Here is an 18983-nt window from a genome sequence, read left to right on the forward strand (position 1 = left end):
TGGCAATGCCGGATCCTTAACCCACTGAGCAAGGCCAGGGATCAAACCTGCTTCCTCATGGATACTAGTTGGGTTCATTAACCGCTGAGCCACAACAGGAACTCCTGAACTATCATTTTAAAATTCCTACTGTATCTTAATCAGGGTTCAGTCAGAAGATGAAAATCATGCTTGCTGTTTGAAGAGGGAAATTTTAATACAAAGAATTGTTAACTAGTGAAAGGTAGTTAACTACTAAAAGGGGCACTGGAGGACTCTAAGAAATACAGGAATAGAAAATGCTTAGAGCAGCTGCTACCTCTAAAGATGAGGGAGGCAACTCAAAGATGGAAGAACTTGGATGAGATTCAGATTACTTTGGAGAGAATGTGGCTGCAGCCCACTGGATGGTGGAAAAGTTCACTGGGGCTCCAGCCCACAGGTGCCCCTGGAGAAAGCACCCCTGGGTGAGACAGCTTAGGTGCTGCTGGCAGTCACGCTATAGGAAGAAAAAAACACTGGAGCCAGGAAGGGGAGCCTGTCCTCTGTAAGTCTTGCAGCGTCCCTCTAGCACCCTCTACTGACGAAGCCCGACATTACACCAGCTGGCAAAAGAGAAACGTTGACAGGGTCCGGCTCCACTATTACAAAACAGGGCAAAGAAGGGTGAATTGGAAGTTGAAAGGCAACAAATTGATAACAGGCACAGCTACTCCATGGCAGGTGTTTCTCTCACCAATCTCATATACTCTCAAGCATCATTCCTTCAAATAGGTAATAGAATTCCCATCTGAATGTTAAGAAGACACTGCAAGTGAGAAGGAAATTGAAAAAGCCATGCAGCTAATACAAGTGGCTGAGCTGGTATTTAAATGGCTCTGTGACTCTAGAATCTGGGCTCATACTCCCAGGGGAACAGTGGCTCCATCTCTAAAGGAGGAAGGACAGTAAGATCCTGCTTTCTACCCTCCTCCTCCATGAACTCACATAAACCTTTCAGACACTGCTTCTTGGCCAGTGAGGCAGATGCCCTAGGGCTGCTCTAAGATAGTGATTCCCAAAGCAGAATCACTGGGAAAGCTTGGTGAAAACAGAGCCTCCTAGGTTTCTCTGCAGGTCCCAATTCAATAGATTGTAGAGGAGCAGGACTCTGCCTTGAATGCGCTCCCCAGGAGTCCAGCTGCACCCCAAGAAAGGAGCAGCAGCCTCCACTGGGCTAGAGGTGAAACATGAGGTGCTGCCTGGCCTTTGCAAAAAGGAGGGGGACTTCATGCTAACAAGTCCTCTCAGCCCCAGCACCCCCACAGAAAGATCAGTATTGATATCTGGCTTCTGAAATGAAAATCAAATAGGGCACGTGGATCTGCTTCATGGGTGATGAAGCTGTGATGACTCTAACAGAGGCTGAATTGATTCCTACTTGTCAGTGGGAAAGTGGGAAAATGGGAAGATGGGCTCAGGACCTCTGGCCCCCTGGCCTGGCAGCCCTTTAGGACAGGAGGTATTTCAGAGCTAGAACATGCCAGACAGGCCCACTTGGCTCAGGAATAAGAGCCATCCAACTTTCAAGTACCTACCACTGTGCCAGGAACTATGCCTAACTCTTGCCAATCCTTAACCCCACCTGCAAGGACTAACACTACAGTTGGGGACACGGAAACTGGGGGTCTGTCCCAACACCACACAGGCACAAGGGGCAGAGCTGAAATTCAGGCACCCCTGGGCCTCACTCCAAAGTCAGGTTCATGGCCTGGGGAGAGGAACCAGCTCCTGGTTTGGAGCCCCTGTGTGGGGTGAGGGGCTGAGCGTTCGCTGCCCCAGGGAGGCTGGTTCAGCAGAGCCAGCGGAAGGGCCAGAACTCAGGCCAGGAAACCCTAGGAGGGCCCCGGAGGGGAGAAGGGGCTGCCGAGGCCATGCCCTGGGCCTGCCAGACATGGGCTTGGAGGTGAGAGGGGTTGTGAGGGAGCCTTCCTAAGGAACAGGAATCCAGTTCAGCAGTTATTGGATTATGAATGTTACACTATCTGACCAATTCTCCCGAGTCACTGTGGAAACAGCCCCCTGTAACATCACATCTCAGAAGGGGAGGTGTTTAGAAAAGTCTTAAGTGCCAGCCTGTTTAATCCCATAACAGGGTGAGACGTGCTTAACTTCTTCCCCATCACAGTGCCCAAGATGTGAGAAAACTCAGTATCGCCTGCCTTAGGCCTGGTGAGCACAAAGCAAAAACTTAAAAAAAAAAAAAATGGAGTTCCCTTCATGGCTCAGCAGAAACAAATCTGACTAGCATCCATGAGGACGCAGGTTTGATCCTTGGCCTCGCTCAGGGGTTAAGGATCTGGCATTGCCATGAGCTGTGGTGTAGGTCACAAGCCACGGCTTGGATCTTGTGTTGTTGTGGCTGTGGTGTAGGCCAGCAGCTGTAGCTCCACTTTGACCCCTAGCCTGAGAATCTCCATATGCAGCAAGTGCTGCGGCCCTAAAAAGCAAAAAAAAAAAAAAACTAGCCCAGGTGCATCTGTGATGCCCACTAGCTCTGCCTTCTCGGGTTTCTCTCCAAACGTGGGCCCACACAGGAAACACTGTGGCCCCGTGTAGAGTCAGAAAGATCCAGGCTCAGACCCTCTGCCACCTCTGGGCTCTTGGCCCTACCCCTCTAGCCCAGCTGCCTTCCTCTGTAAACAAGCATTTAAAAATACCACCTCTTGTGCCGTATTTCAGATTCCACATATAAGTGATATCATATGGTATTTATCTTTCTCTTTCTGACTTACTTTGCTTAGCATGACAATCTCTAGTTGCATCCATGTTGCCGCAAATGGCATTATTTTGTCCTTTTTTATGGCTGAGTAATTTTCTGTTGTATGTTTGACACAAATGACCCTATCTACAAAACAGAAACAGACCATGGACATGGAGAGCAGACTTTTGGTTGCAGGGGGAAGGAGGGAGGATGTGGGATGGACAGGGGAGTTTGGGATGGGTTGATGCAAACTATTATGTTTAGGATGGATAAGCAATGGGTGCTACTGTACAGCACAGGGAACTATGTCCAGTCTCTTGAGATGGACCATGATGGAAGACAGTATGAGAAAAAGAAGGTATATACATGTATTACTGGGTCACTATGCTGTACAGCAGGAATTGACACAACTCTGTAAATCAAGTATACTCTAATAAAAAAAAAAAAATACCACCTTCTTGTCCAAATGTTATGGAACCAAGCTTGGGTCCCTGGGTCCGCTTGACCACAAGCAGTTAAGCCAATCTACTGACACCGGGTTGTGGTGAAGGAAAGTGCAGCGTTTATTGCAGACCCCAAGCAAGGAGTCCAGGGTAGCTAGTGCTCAAAAAGTCCGAATTCCTTGGAGGGTTTCAGCACAAGGTTTTTAAAGGTCAAGTTGGGTGGGGGGATGGGTGGTCACAGGGTGTGTGGTCAGCTCAGGCACATCCTCTGACTGACTGATCGTGAGGGAACAGGGTGGAGACGCAGGAGTGAACTTGATCAATCTGAGGCTCCAGGAGGCCTGGGGACTGTGGGCTTGTGGTCTTCAAGTAGTTAACATCTTCCATTTGGTGGGGGTTTAGCATCTCTCGGGAAGTGTGCCTTGGAGACTGTTATCTAGGTACTTCAGAGAGGAGCTAAAGCAGAGGATGTAGGGGAGGGGTCGGTCCCAGGAGGGCCCAGAGAGTCCTGCTCTGTCACACAAACCCGCAGAACTGTAATAACCAAGACTGAATCCTAATACAAACTGCGGCCTTTGGGTAATGATGACATGTTGGTGTAGTTCATTGATTGTGGCATGTGTACCACTCTGGTGGGGAGATTGATGGTGGGTGATGTAGATGGTGGGGGATGTTGATGGCGGGGATATAGATGGTGGAGAGATTGATGGTGGGGATGTTGATGGGGGGATGTTGATGGGGGGATGTTTGGGGGGAGGTTGATGGTGGGGATGTTGATGGGGGGATGTAGATGGTGGAGAGATTGATGGGGGGATATTGATGGGGGATGTTTGGGGGGATGTTGATAGTGGGGAGGTTGATGGGGGATGTTTGGGGGGATGTTGATGGTGGGGAGGTTGATGGGGGGTACATTGATGGGATGTTGATGGGGGGAGGTTGATGGGGGAGGTTGATGGGGGGACGTTGATGGGGGATGTTGATGGAGGGATGTTGACGGTGGAGAGGTTGATGGGGGGATGTTGATAGGGGGATGTTGATGGGGGGATGTTGACGGTGGGGAGGTTGATGGGGGACATTGATGGGGGATGTTGATGGAGGGATGTTGATGGTGGGGGATGTTGATGGGGGGGATGTTGACGGTGGGGAGGTTGATGGGGGGACGTTGATGGGGATGTTGATAGGGGGATATTGATGGGGGGATGTTGATGGTGGGGAGGTTGATGGGGGGACGTTGATGGGGGATATTGATAGGGGGATATTGATGGGGGGATGTTGACGGTGGGGAGGTTGATGGGGGGACGTTGATGGGGGATGTTGATGGGGGGATGTTGATGGTGGGGGATGTTGATGGGGGGATGTTGGTGGTGGGGCAGGCTATGGGCAGGCAGATAGGAATGTGTGGTCAAGGGGTATAAGCGATCTCTATACTTGCTGCTCAATTTTTCTTTAAACCTAAAACTGCTCTAAAAACTAGTCTATTTAAAAGAGAACAAAAAACTGCTGCCTCTTAATATTGTTGTGAGATTTGTTAAATAAGATGAGGTTGGGAAAAGGCCTATCCCAGACTTGGTACACGGCGGGGTCCCTGGCAGCTGACGGAGGGACTGGTCACTGGGTGCAGAGCCAGCTGGACCCCGGCAGTGGAAGAAACGTGATGCTCATCTCTGTCATCTCATCTCCCTCAGGGAGCCCTCTGGGGGTGCGGGCAGGTGTAAGAACAGAGGACCAGACCGGGCCAAGTGTTATTAAATCAGAAGACTGGGTGGCACGTATGGCCCAGGACTGGATATGATCACAGGACCAGGTGTAGGATTTGTAAGATCAGTCCCCCTGCCCCCAGATAAACGTTCTTGTGGCCAACAGAAGGAACCAGAGGGACTGGCTGTTTGGGAAAAGCATAAATCTGGCTGGCCATCCCCTGCTCTAAAGCCCTCAATTGCTCCCCAGTGCCTTCGTCTGGCACATGGGCCTTCCTGCTCCTTCCAGCCAGTCTGGGCACCATTCAGTGGAGTAGAAAGAGCACAGGGGGGTGTCCAGGGCCCCCAAATTTAGACACAGCTCTGGCAGCTGTGTGACCTTGGGAGCACCTCTGCCCGCTCTGTGCCTCATTTTCCCCAGACCGGATCCCTTCCTTTCTTCTTTCTCTGCATACCCGACAGAGTGCCTACTGCAAGCATGACACTCGTGACGGTCCTTGCTATTGTGATATATTATGTTTTCTTCCGTGTAGCTCCACTGCCTTGGGACAAATATAAAATGCAAAGTATAAAGATGAAAATGAAGAGGTTCCCTTGATCAAGGTTCCCAGACGCGTGCACCTGCTCCCAGCCTCTGCCTTTTAAGTCCCCACGTCTGCGCCCACCACGTGGGAAGGGAGCACTTGTTTGCAAAGTGCTTAGATGACTCCCAGACTCCAGGGCTGTGACCTTGCCCTCAGTGCCTGTCCAGGGCTGATGCAGGACAAAAGGGGATACTCATGACCAAACGTTTGATTCCCTTTGAGCCCCGCTCTGTGGTCACACGTGTTCTCCCTGCCAAACGCCCTCCTCAGGAGAGCGACCAGAGCGTCCCTGGGGGGAGCACGGAGTGCTTAAATGAGCATGAGCTTGGCTCCAGATAGCGTTCCAATTCCAGCTCTGACATCTCCTTGCTGTGTGATCTTGGAAAGCTACTTAACATCTCTGAACCTTGCGGTCCTCTAAATAAATCTCTCCCTGAAAAGGAGTTGTAAGATTAAGTAAAATGACACAAGTAGCATTTCTGGCCACATAAACAGCAGTACCACTTTATTGAATATGAGCTGTTAGAGACCCTGTCCTTAGATGCAAGAGAATCCAGGTAAAGCGTCAGGACAGTGCCTGGATGAAACCCCCACATCCTTGTCTTCCTCGCCCTCTTCAATCGGGTTTCATTTCCTTCCCTGTGACCGCCAGGTGGCAGCATGGGGCCGTGGGCGGGAGCCATCTTTCCCAGACTGTCACTTCACAGAAGGTGAGTGCTGGCAGGGACCCTTGAGTGACAATAGCCATAGACTGTGTATCGAGCTTTTCCCATGCTGGGCACGCGCGGGAAACACCTTCCTTTAAGCCTTGTAAGATCATATGGAAGGAGGTTCAGTACCTGAGTGATGGGCTCAGGCAGGAGGATCCGTGATAGGGCAGAGCCTAAAATCAAACGCTCCCCGGCAGGCAGCCCGGCTTCCTGGTGGGTTACAGGTTACAGGAGCCTCACTCAGTGGGTGGGGACTGCAGGGCCCGAGGAGGGAAGAAGGGACCGGAAGCCAGGGCCCGCCCCCAGGAGAGCACCTTGCCTGCAGGGCCGCGTCTCCCAGGAAGATCCCATGGGCCAAGGCCCCCGCTGCCATGAAGCGCAGCCTGGGCTCTCTTGAGGGTGCTGGGAGCCCCAGGAAAGTGAGCGCTTGATGTCCTGCTGTCTCGTTCTGCTCATCCAACAGGACCTCATCCGATCCCCAAGTAATCTTCACCTCCGGGAGCCACAGTGATTTGGAGAAAACTTCCTCTAAATCCCCGGCTAATCCTCTTTGAACTGAACTCTTTAGCGATTGCATTTGCAGCTGGTGGCCTCTAATCCCTGGGGGCCCAAATACCCCTGGGAAGGCACATGTGCAGACCTGTGTCCTGCTGTGGCCCCGCGGCCAGCGGGTCTGCCCTGGGCACACTGGGGACCACAGCCTTGTCCCTGAGTCTGCCTTCCTTCCGCCTTCCAGCGAGTCTCCCTGGACAGCAAGGCGGGAGAAGCCTAGGTGTGTGCATGGCGGGGGGCCTGGACAGGCAGGTGGCCGCCAGCAGCTGAGAAGCCAGGGCCCTCCCCATCCTCCCCACTTCACGATTCTCAGAGTGGTGCTCTTGTTTGAAGTCAGGGCTTCAGTTTCCTCCTCTTGTCAATGGGGATAAAAATGGGGAGCTTCCTGATGCTCTAGGGTTTAGGACCTGGTACTTTCACTGCTGCAGCTGGGGTTCAATCCCTGGACTGGGAATTAACATCCCACATCAAGGCATGGCACGCTATAGCCAAAAAAAAAAAAAAAAAAAAAAAGTCTTGCCTTGTAGAAATGCATATGAGGATTTAAGAAGGTAACATATTTAAAGAGCTTAAGGCAGAGCCTAGACTCTAACGAGATCTAACGAGCCATCAGAGCTGGTTAGCTGTGGTTAACCTAGTGTCTCCCTGCCACCCCCACCCCTCAGTGATGACCACGGCGCTGCTCTCTCTCCCACCTCTGGAGCCCTGGGCCCCAGGGCAGCAGCTCCTCTCACTGATGGAGCGATACAAGAGTGGGAGAGCCACTGCGGCTGTGCGAGCGGGTCTGGGGGCTCCTGGCGCAGCCGCAGTTCAGGTATGGGGGAGGGGCTGAGCACCTGCGCCTCTGAGAAGGCGAGCTCCCTGCGGGAGAGATGGCAGGGCGGCCACTGTCAGGTTCAGAGCTGGAGAGACGAAGGAGCCATGGAAGCAGGCGGGCTGGGTCAGGCAGCCCTGCATCCCTGGAAGGGATGGACCAGCCTAGTGGGTCAGACAGGGTGCTCCCAGATGCGCCCAGACAGGGGAGTTGACAGAGAGAGGCTGCAGGTGTCAGTTCCATGAACCGGGATAAATGATTTCATCTTTGAGGCACATTTGCAGTATTTTTGGTGACCCACGAGTCAGCAGGCACCATGCCCCTGAGGAGGTAAGATGGGCTCCCCCTCCCTGGGCAAACTGAGCTCCCTCCTGGAGATGTAAGCGCAGGGCCTGACTCCCTGCCTCTGCACGATCCAGCGCCACTCTGGGCTCACAGCTGTGCCCTTAGTGCCCCCCGGTGCTGGCTCATCACCAGAATCTTGTTTCGTTCCCTCTGTCTGTGACATACTGACAAACAAAAATACAAACTAAACTCTCTTGCACTCTTCAGGATGAAGGGTTCCAGACCTTCCCTGGGGTCCTGCCTGCTTAGCCCAAAGCACGGAAGCTAGCCCTGGGCCAGCAGGGAGTTGCCTCCTAGCAGGAAGACCCCTGCCAGCCCCAGTCCTGCAACACAGTCCTTCCACCACAGCCCAGAGGCTGGAGCCTGAGCCGCTGTCTCCTGGCAGCTCTTGTGTGAGATACAGAGGCCGAAGCTCACATTCCTAGAAGTGAGTTTTATTGACAATGTCTGAAATCTCACTCATCCCTTGGCCTAGAAGTCCTCACCACTGTTCACTGGAGTTGTTCCGAGGAGCCTGGTGTCTGAGGAGACAAAAGGAATAGAATAGAGGGTCTTTATTCCTATGATTAAATTACATGGCATTTGATCAATAGTTTTCTAACTTTTTGAACATAACAGAAACATTTTACTCACAATACAATTTCATGTAGGATGGAGTTCCCTCTGTGGCACAATGGGATCGGTGGCCTCTCAGGAGCGTTGGGACTCAGGCTCAATGCCCAGCCCAGCACAGTGGGTTAAGGATCTGGCATTGCCGTAGCTGCGGCTGAGATCACAACTGCAGCTCAGATTTGATCTCTGGCCCGGGACCTCCACCTGCCATGGGGTGGCCAAAAAGGAAAAAAAAAAAATTCATGCAGGAACCCCATTACACATAAAATAATGACAACAGAACTGTTGGGCTGACTCTGGAGGAAGCAGAGCGGAAGAGCCCTCCTGATCCGGACCCAATTCCACATCTCCCCCACCTGCACAGGGGGCACAGAAAGGGAAATGAAAAGGTCTCTGTCACCAGTGTAAGGGCATCCAGCTTAACGCTTATGAAGATAGATGCAAATTAAAACTGCACTGAGATACTGCTTTTGCTCAATCAGATTGGCAGAGATCCAAAAGGATGGGAATGCTCTGTTTTGGCAAAAGTGTAGGAAGCCGGCCCTCCTGTGCTTTGTGAGTAAGAATCTGAATTGATGTCGAGGGCTGTTTGGCAAGACCTGCAATCCAAATACACCCAGAAATCCCACAAACAGAAATGCTCGCTACAGGGAATCTCAGCACAGAAGGGAAATGACCTTACAGCCTTGTTTGTAAACAGTGTAAGAGGCAGGAAAAGACTAAATGGCCATCGGTGGGGAGTGACCAGAGATGGTAGCTCAACAGTGGGGTCCCTTGTAGCCACAAAAATGAGAAAAGATCAGAAAATGTTCTCCAGCACCGGTGTTGCTAGAAGGGAGAAGCGAGGCAATAGGACAGTGGGTAAAATACATGTGAAAGTAAGTGGGGAAAGAATAGTGGTATCTTCTTGTAATTGCATCAGATATTTCTGGAAGGATAACAAGAAATGTGTATCACTGGCTTCCTGGTGAGAACTGGGTGGGGGAGCCGAGGAGGGGGAGTGGAACTTTTTATTGCTTAGCCGTTTGAATGTTGAACCATGTGAGAGCATAGAGACCTTCCACAACTTAAAAATACACAGAAGAACAAAGAACAAAAAGGAAACAGTGGCATGAGACAAAAATGAAGACGTGTATCTGTCTCTTGCTGTAACTATGTGGAGCGATGTGTACTCTCAAAGAATCCAAAGTCAAAATACAGATGCTATTTTTAAAGATTTTCTTACATTGCTGGATAAAGTAAGCCTCCAGACTTTGAAACGCAAAAGGCTGTTGGATTTCTGGTTCCCACTTAGGGTGCAGAACTCTGTAAAGAGCGGTGCTCTCATCCTAACCCAAAGCAAATACCAAATAATTTACAAGATGACACCTTTTCTTTTCTTTTTTTTTTTCTTTTTTTTTTTTTGTCTTTTCTATGGCCACACTCACAGCATATGGAGGTTCCCAGGTTAGGGATCTAATCGGAGCTGTAGCTGCCAGTCTACGCCAGAGCCACAGCAACGCGGGATCCGAGCCGCGTCTGCAACCTACACCACAACTCAAGGCAATGCCGGATCCTTAACCCACTGAGCAAGGCCAGGGCTTGAACCTGAAACTTCATGGTTCCTAGTCGGATTCGTTAACTACTGCGCCACAACGGGAACTCCAAATGACACCTTTTCTTGAACGCATCAGAGAACTGAGATGGAGGGCAATAAACTAAGCTGAAATCTAAGGGAAAACAGGCACCTCCAAGGAGAGATGTGACACAGCTCCTTGCTTACCTGTTGAAGATGTTGGATGCCACACAAGCTGGAAAAAATGATCCAGTCAGATTTTTTTTTTTTTGAATTGCTAAAGCCACTTGTGGAGCCTGCATGAATGCATAGCGCCCTTGCAAGCTGCAGACTTCAGAGAAATGCACAGCCACCTGCAGGCTCTTCTCCATGGATGGGGGGAGGGGAAGAGACCCTGAAGACCTGTCTCGGTTCAGGTCTGGGGGGGCAGGGGGATGAGTGCTTCCAGAAAAGCATGAAGTTCTACACAGATCCTTCTCCCTGTGTCCCTTATGGGAAAAATATACAACCACTGGGGAAAGGGCAACAAATAGCATCCTTAGGGCATAGGTGACAATCCGTGGCCACAGAGAGAAGGGAAGAGAGATGATCCATCACCGAAGATCCCTCTACCCTGGTGTGAAGGGAGAAATCCACACAGACCCCTGCGCCCCCAACGGATGTGGGAAGGGCAGGATCACTGCAATAGGACCCCTCTAAGACATTGCACCTGCCGGAGACGGAAACCAGAGCAGAACAGCAGAGGCTGCCCCCACACCAACCCCAGCCTAGCAAGTGTTGAGTAACAACTAACAGCAAACCATTGCCAGGGGAGGATCAAGAGCATGAAGAGAAATTTTCCCTGAGAGACAAGGGCCCAGGGAAGCCCCAGAGTGAGGGCTTGTTACTCTGAATTGAGTATGGCGGCTCAACCCAAGTTGATCTGTATGGTTGGTGCAATTCCAGTAAAACTCCCAGCAAAAATTGTTAATAGAAATTTAGTATAGATGGAACAAAGACTCTCATACTAAACGAAGCAAGTCAGAAAGAGAAAGACAAATACCATATGATATCACTTACATGTGGAATACAATATACTGCACACATGAACCTTTCCACAGAAAAGAAACTCATGGACTTGGAGAACAGACCTGTGGTTGCCAAGGCGGAGGGGAAGTGAGTAGGATGGATTGGGAATTTGGGGTTAATAGATGCAAACTATTGCCTTTGGAATGGATAAGCAATGAGATCCTGCTGTGTAGCCCTGGGAACTATGTCTAGTCACTTATGACGGAGCATGATTATGTGAGAAAAAAAAAGTATATATGTATGTGTGACTGGGTCACCTTGCTGTGCAATAGAAAATTGACAGAAGACTGTAAACCAGCTATAATGGAAAAAAATAAAAATGATTATAAAAAGTAAAAGAAAAAATCTCATAGAGGACACATAATAGATGCTTAACAAATATTTTTGAATGAATAAAAATGAATATAGCACTGAGAACTGTATCTAGTCACTTACGATGGAGCATGATAATGTGAGAAAAAAGAATGTGTACATCTATGTGTGACTGGGTCATCTTTCTGGGCTGTGGAGAGTTGACAGAACACTGTAAACCAGCTATAATGGAAAAAATAAAAATCGTAAAAAAAAAAAAGAAATTGACAAGTTAATGTTAACATATATATGGAAAGGCAGAGGAACTTGAATAGCCAAACCAACTTTGTAAAGTAAGAGGCAAATTGGAGGCACCACATTATTTGATTTCAAGAATTACTAGACTTTCTATAAAGCTATGATAAAGAGGTCAGTGTGGGAGTTCCCGTTGTGGTGCAGTGGTTAACGAATCCGACTAGGAACAATGAGGTTGCAGGTTCAATCCCTGGCCTTTCCTAGTGGGTTAAGGATCCGGCATTGCCATAAGCTGTGGTGTAGGTTGCAGACGCAGCTCAGATCCTATATTGCTGTGACTCTGGTGTAGGCTGGTGGCTACAGCTCCGATTAGACCCCTAGCCTGGGAACCTCCATACGCCATGAAAGCAGCCCAAGAAATGACAAGAAGACAAAAAAAAAAAAAAAAGAAGTCAGTTTGGTTTGGGAGGAAATACATATGTAAATAAATGCAAATAATACTCATATATAATAATAATACATTAATATTTGAAGGTATGGGTATCCATATATAAAATATAAAAATAAATTACCTTATATATATTTTATGTATGTATACTTTTGCAGAAAATTTGCTATATATATTTATATAATATAAAAATACATTTTATATGTAACTCTCAGTGGAACAGAATCCAGAAGTCAATCCACATATTTAGTCCACTGATTTTTCACAAAAGTGCAAAGGCAATTCAATGGAGAAAGGAGGTTCCTTTTCATAAATGATGCTGAAACCGTTGACTATCCTTATGCAAAAAAAAAAACTTAAAAGCAAACCTTAAGCCATACTTCCCACCCTATACAAAAATGACCTCGAAGTGGACCTAAATGTACCTAAATGTCATGCCTAAAATTATAAAGCTTCTAGAAGGAACATAGAAGAAAATCTCTGTGACCCCAGCTGCCTGGACCTCTCACACCCTGAATCTATGCATCATGAGGTTGCAGATGCCCCCAGTCGAGTTTCCACATCTCCTAGCCGCCCCCTCCGAGTTACTTCCTGGAGACATCTGCAGGTTATTTATTTTTGCTAAAATGCAGAAACGAAAGTGTCCATCCTTGTCACAGTTCATCTTATTGTTTCTCAAGCTTGCCCTGCCCTCCGGAACCTTGCTTCGGGTTTTTCACCCCTGCACTCCGCTTCGGGTCAGTTCCAAGTCTGGTTTGTCTGCTTGGCTACTTCATGGAAGCCAGGGAGCAAAGTGCTTATCCCAGCCCCGGGACCCTGGACCACAGACCCCAGACCCCAGACCCCGGCCCTGGCAGGTGCCTCTTGAGCCTTCTCTCCTGCTCTCGGCCGATTTCCATTCAACTAAGTGTGTCTTCAGTAAGGTTAGAAGGGGGAAAAAAATAAATGTCCAAACCCACAATTTCTCCACTGTGGGTTTGGTCACTTAATCTAATTTCTCTCTGTTCCCTCTGTCTATCTGTCTTTCTCTTATCCATCACGTTAACTGGGTCTAAGTCAATCACGGAGTCTCAGAATAGTTAGTTGTTGAACCAAGGGTCTGTCTTTCTGCGTGTGTGTGTACGTGTGTGCCTGTGTGCGCACATAGATATGTTTGTGCAAAGGGAGTGTGTGAGAGGCAGGAGCAGAGGCAGGAAGAAATGAATAGGAATGAGAAACATTTTTTTTTTTTTAGAGGGAAAGAGCCAGAAATTACATCCGTTTAAAAATATCCTGCCTCTCTCACAGATAAATATAGTGACATGGGTACGTGTGTCACTGAGTGAAACTTTCAAAACAAATCTGGAAAGACTGACTTGAAGAGGCTGCCCCTGCTGGCTCTCCCCTGCTGTTCCTCTGTCCCCTGTGCTCCTGACAACCATCAGGAGGAAGAGTGAGGACCAAGAGCTGCTGGCCAGAGGGGCCAAGTCACCAGATGTCACCCCCCCGGCCCAGGAAAGAGGCTGAGAGACCACTTCTCTGTGTTACCGGAGAATGAAAGCTCAGAACAGGAGCGCAGTCCCACAGAGTTGTATTGACCAGGTGGCATGACTGGAGCAGGCACTTGGAGCTAAGGACCCATGACTTGGACTCAAGAGTGCCATTAAAATTGCTTGGCAACTGGGCCACTTTGCCATACAGCAGAAATTGACATTGCAAATCCACTATAATTTTTAAAAATCTAAACAATTTTAAAAAGGAGATAAAAAGAAAAAATTTCTTTGGCCACCAATACAGCAGAGGCACCTAATAGCCACAGTGGACCCCAACATTTGACAAAGGGGGAGGTATGGTCATCACAGCACTGCGTGCCAGCTGAGACTCAGCTCTCTTAGACCCACATGGCATCAGTCATCCAACAGCCTGGTGAGTAGGCATTGCCAGCCCATTTTTCAGGTGGGTAGACTGAGGACAGGAGTGACTCAGTGATTGATCCAGGGTCCCATGGTTGGTCATGGCAGAGTCAGGCATTGTCTCTTCCAAGAGTGTCTGGGAAGGCCACCCCGCCACCCCATGGAGGAGGGTAGAGGTTCTGTCAGCACCCAGACCAGCCCTGCCCATTAGCAGATGCTTTGGCCAGCTGTAGTCCCTAAGCCCTGTAGGAACCAAGGGTTGTCAGATCATTGCAGGTCCTCTAGGAGGAGAGAGGGCGTCATTTTGCAGGTATGAGCTTCACTGCAGCCAGCACCCCCCTCACCTCCTGACTCAGCCTGGAGCCCCCGTCCAGGGCCTCAAGCATCTGTCCCTCCAACTCTGCTGTAGGCTGGGGACACCTCTCACCTGGCCAAGGAAGAGCATCTTCAGCTCATGGGCTCTGAGCCCTGACAAAAACTTTCTTAACATCTCTTGGACCCATAGAGTCAGATCAAACCCAGATTTAAACCTGGGTTCAAATCCCACCTCAGCCACTCCCCAGCCCTGTGGCCTTGGGAAAAGTAGTGCCTTGTATCTTAGTTTCTTATTGCTGCCGGAATGAAAGGCCACCAGCTAAGTTCCTTAAACAACACAAATGCATCATCCTACAGTTCTGGAGGAAAGGTGCCAAAATCAGTCTCCCTGGGTTAAAACCAAGGTGTCCGAAGGGCTTGCTCCTTTTGGCTCATGGGGAGAATTCATTTCCTTGCCTTTTCCAGCTTCTAGAGGCTTCCTGCAATCCTTGGCCCCCAGCCCTGCATCACTTGGACCCCTGCCCTATCACTACATCTCTGTCTCCGACTCTGGCCCTCCTGCCTCCATCTAAGAAGACTCCTTGTGGTTTCACTGGGTCCCTCTGGATAATCCAGGACAATCTCCGCATCCCCACATCCTCAATCACATCTGCAAAGCCCTTTGCCGTGGATGGGAACCTGCTCCCAGGCTCTGAGGATTAGGACACGGGCAGCTCAGGCAGGGACAGGGGACACTCCCCAGCCTCCAACACCTCCGTTTCCTCATTTGTAAAATGAGGATGTTAGCCTATATGTCACAGGTCTGCTGGGAGGACCAGTGACATTACACAGTGCCCAGCCCGGTACCTGGCACAAAGTTTAAAATGAGGTCCGGTAAGAGGCATCTCTGCCTGCCTCCCCTCTGGTTGACTTTGTCTGGAATCGCAGGTACCTGTCCCCAGGCGAGGCTCTCAGCAGGGACTTCAAGAATCCCTACTGAAATAAAACGCTGGAGGGAGGGACGGATGGCTCTAACCTCCCCAGCGTGGCCAAGGAAGGGCTATTTGCAAAGTTAAAGGCTCCTGGACAGCAGGGAGAAGAATTTGAGCAGAAACGTGGAACATGGAAACGATATGTTCAGGGACATAAAATTCCAAGTGGTTTCTGTTGGGAAAGCTGAACAGAAAATCATTCCATCTGCTTTCCCAGCATTGGAACTGCTTCCCAGGTTGGCTGGGCTGAGACCCATTCTAGCACTTCTCCCCAGAGGCAGGGCTGAGACCCTCTGCTGGGGGTAACAGTGAGTACAGGGCAACCTGAGTGCCTCGCTTGCTGGATGCCCAGGCCTGGGGGGTGATGGCTCGGAGTGACAGGGGCTAGAGCAGCAGGTAGCTGGTTCAGGAGCACAGATGGGCGGGAAGGAAGTGAGAGCACTGAGGGGACTGTGTCCCTTGTGGGGAGGTAGGGGATGAGGGGCGGGGCAGACCCCCAGGCGGCGCTCCTGATTCTCCTGCCAGAGGCTCTCACCCAGCACAGTTTAAACCAACCCTCTTATCAGTAAAACAGCTTTCGGCATGCCCTCCAATAAATGCACATTTATATTGGAATTAAATGGCATAAATGACTGTACAAATAGACTGTGCACATTAATTTCTTTTTTTTTTTTCTTTTTAGGACCACACCCATGGCATCTGGAAGTTCCCAGGCTAGGGGTCAAATCGGAGCTGCAGACACCTGCCTACGCCACAGCCACAGCCACAGCCACGCCAGGTCCGAGCCGTGTCTGTGACCTCTGCCACAGCTCACGGCAACGCTGGATCCCCAACTCACTGAGCGAGGCCAGGGATAGAACTTGCATCTTCATGGATCCTAGTCAGGTTCTCAACCCGCTGAGCCATAACGGGAACCCCTCTGATGTACATTAAGGCTTTCGAAAAATATAAACACAACAAAGTAAAAGGCTAAAAATAAATCGAAATAGAAAACCAACATTTTGGTCCCGCATTGGAACAAATGAGCTGGTGGCCTGCCCCCCTCTGGAGGTGATATAAACCACACTCACATTCTGTTTTTCTTCTGTTTTCTTGAGTCCTGCTCGTTGGTGTGTCCAGTTCAGGCAGTACCTCTCCTTCCAGGCAGGGTCGGCCTCTTGTTTCCCCTCCTGGCTTATGAAGTTGTCTTATGCTCCGGATGGTGCAGAGGGCTTGGTACACAGCTGGTGCCTAAGTCGTTCAGTAAAGATTTTTCTGGGGTGTTTCTGCCATGGCTCAGTGGTTAATGAACCCGACTAGTATCCGTGAGGACGCGCGTTCGATCCCTGGCCTCGCTCAGTGGGTTAAGGATGTGGCGTTGCCATGAGCTGTGGAGTAGGTTGCAGATGCGGTTTGGATCCCCTGTTGCTGTAGGCCGGCAGCTGTAACTCCGATTCAACCACTAGCCTGGGAACCTCCATGTGCTACGGGTGCGGCCCTATAAAGACAACAGACAAAAGAATAATGATGATTTTCTGAACACGTCCTTTGAGCCCAGCTTTGTGGCTGGTACTGGAGGTTCAAAGAGCAAGACACGGTCAGGCCCTCGTGGAGGGAGCTCTGCCGAGTGGCTGGTGTTTGAACTGGGCTTGAGGGTGGCTAAGCCATGCGAGGCCACGTGCAAAGGCCTGCAGATGCCTGCCGTGTTTGGGTGTCACTGGGCAGTTCTGGCTGGAACTCAGGAAGGGACGGAAGGGAATGGTGAGAGAGAAGGTGGGCACTGGGCAGGCTGAGAAGGTTCTAGGTGGGGAAGGTGTGTGCAGAGCTTCACCTCTGTGGCTCTTCCCACCCCGGCCACACTCGGAGCACTCTTTGCTCCATGCAGCTTCAGCACAAGGGGACAAAAGGGACCAGAGAGCTGGGGAGGAGGCCCCCCAAACTGTGTAGGAACAGACAGCTTCTCTTAGGCCTGCCCACTCTCCTGTGTGAAGGGAGCAGCAGGCCCAGGTCGAAGCCAGAGGGGTCTGGAGGTCTGGGTTTTATTGGCCCACTGGCCCACCCCCACAGAGCCTCCACTACCTGTTCTGTGAGCCCCCGGGGCTCCTGGCCCAAACAAGGGCCGTCGAGTGGCTTTCTTTTAGGACGTGCACCAGCTGCTCTCACGGCTCCACATGCAAGGCCCGCTTCAGGGCCCGTGTCACCACCCTCAGCCTCCAGGGAGGCCACAGCTCTGAACCCCTTTCCCACTCCCTGACTTGGGAGATGGGGAGCTGCTGCTCTTCCAGCTTAAGGCTCAGATCCTGGGCAACCTTCCAGAGCAGGGAGAGCTCTGGGCATGTCTGCTTGGGGTGAAGGAGCTTACAGGCTTTCATGAGAAAGAATCTCACAGGCCGGAGTTCCTGTCATGGCGCAGCGGAAACGAATCTGACTAGGAACCATGAAGTGGCGGGTTTGGTCCCTGGCCTCACTCAGTGGGTTAAGGATCCAGCATTGCCTTGAGCTGTGGTGTAGGTTGCAGATGCTGCTCGGATCCCATGTTGCTGTGGCTGTGGCATAGGCGGGAGGCTACAGCTCGGATTGGACCCCTAGCTTGGGAACCTCCATATGCCGCAGGTGCAGCCCTAAAAAAAAAAAAAAAAAGACAAAAGACAAAAAAATAAAAGAATCTCACAGGCCAGGGAGGAGAGCCGGGAGGATGGGACCCCTGGAGCCAAGGCTGGGGGCTGCCCACAGGGAAAGAGCCAGAAAGAGGGAGTCAAGGGCCCCACACCATCCTCCCTCCTGCACCGCATGAAGAACTCGTGTGCTCAGCCCTCTGCCCAGCAGAGTCTGAAGGAGCCTGAGAAAGCCGGAGAGAAGGCCCAGAGGGAGTGGCTGGGCTGCATCAGAATGGGGAGTTTGCCCCTGTCTTCAGAGACGTGGCAGGGCACAGATCTGCAGACATTTGCAGGTGACCCATGGCAGAGGGTTGGAGGAGGTGTCTCGTGTTGGAGAAATTTGAAGCAAGGGTCGGGATGAACCATATAAGCTTGGAAAACACAGGCTGGTCCCCTCAGGACTCACCAACCCATAAAGCCCTGGGGCAAGGTCACCATCAGGAGCAGCCCTTTCCCCTGGACCAGCTCTGGGTGGTGCTGTGGCAAGGGTGGCGCACCTCCAGCGCCAAGGCGGGAAGATGCGTCAGTGCAGCACTGCAGGGGCAGACAAGCAGGGAGTGTCCCGCAGGCGGGGGAGCTACAGTCCCTTTGTTTAGACCCTTGGTGGCAGGAGCTACTACACAGCCCAGAGGGCTCGCTGAGCCCTTGAGGGTGAGGCCCGTGGAGAGGGGCGCAGGGCTGCCGGTGTTGGCTCTGGGCATACGGTCTGGGCTCTTCATCTGGGCAATGAGGGGGGTGGGCTGCACGCCCTCTGGGGTCCCTTCTGGCTCTGACATCCTTGACTCTGTCTGGGCTCATCCAGACCCAGCTCTGCCATTTGCCATCTTCCTGCCTGAGCTACGAGCCCACCAAACAGGGGGCTGCCCCAAAGGTGACTGGGCACCGCTATGGGGTTTCTGAAAAATTGCAAACACCTATCTATTCCGTCCTGAGAAGGAGGGGAGGCGTGCTGTGCCCTTCTCTGAGCCCTGGTCTCCCCACCCCGCCCCTGGCGCGGGGAGAAAACCCCACCCTCTCCTCGGCTCCCTTGACCTCTGTGGCATTCTGTGAATGAGTCTGAACACCAGCCATCA

Source organism: Phacochoerus africanus, chromosome 5 (assembly GCF_016906955.1).
Source record: "Phacochoerus africanus isolate WHEZ1 chromosome 5, ROS_Pafr_v1, whole genome shotgun sequence".
NCBI classification, from domain to species: domain Eukaryota; kingdom Metazoa; phylum Chordata; class Mammalia; order Artiodactyla; family Suidae; genus Phacochoerus; species Phacochoerus africanus.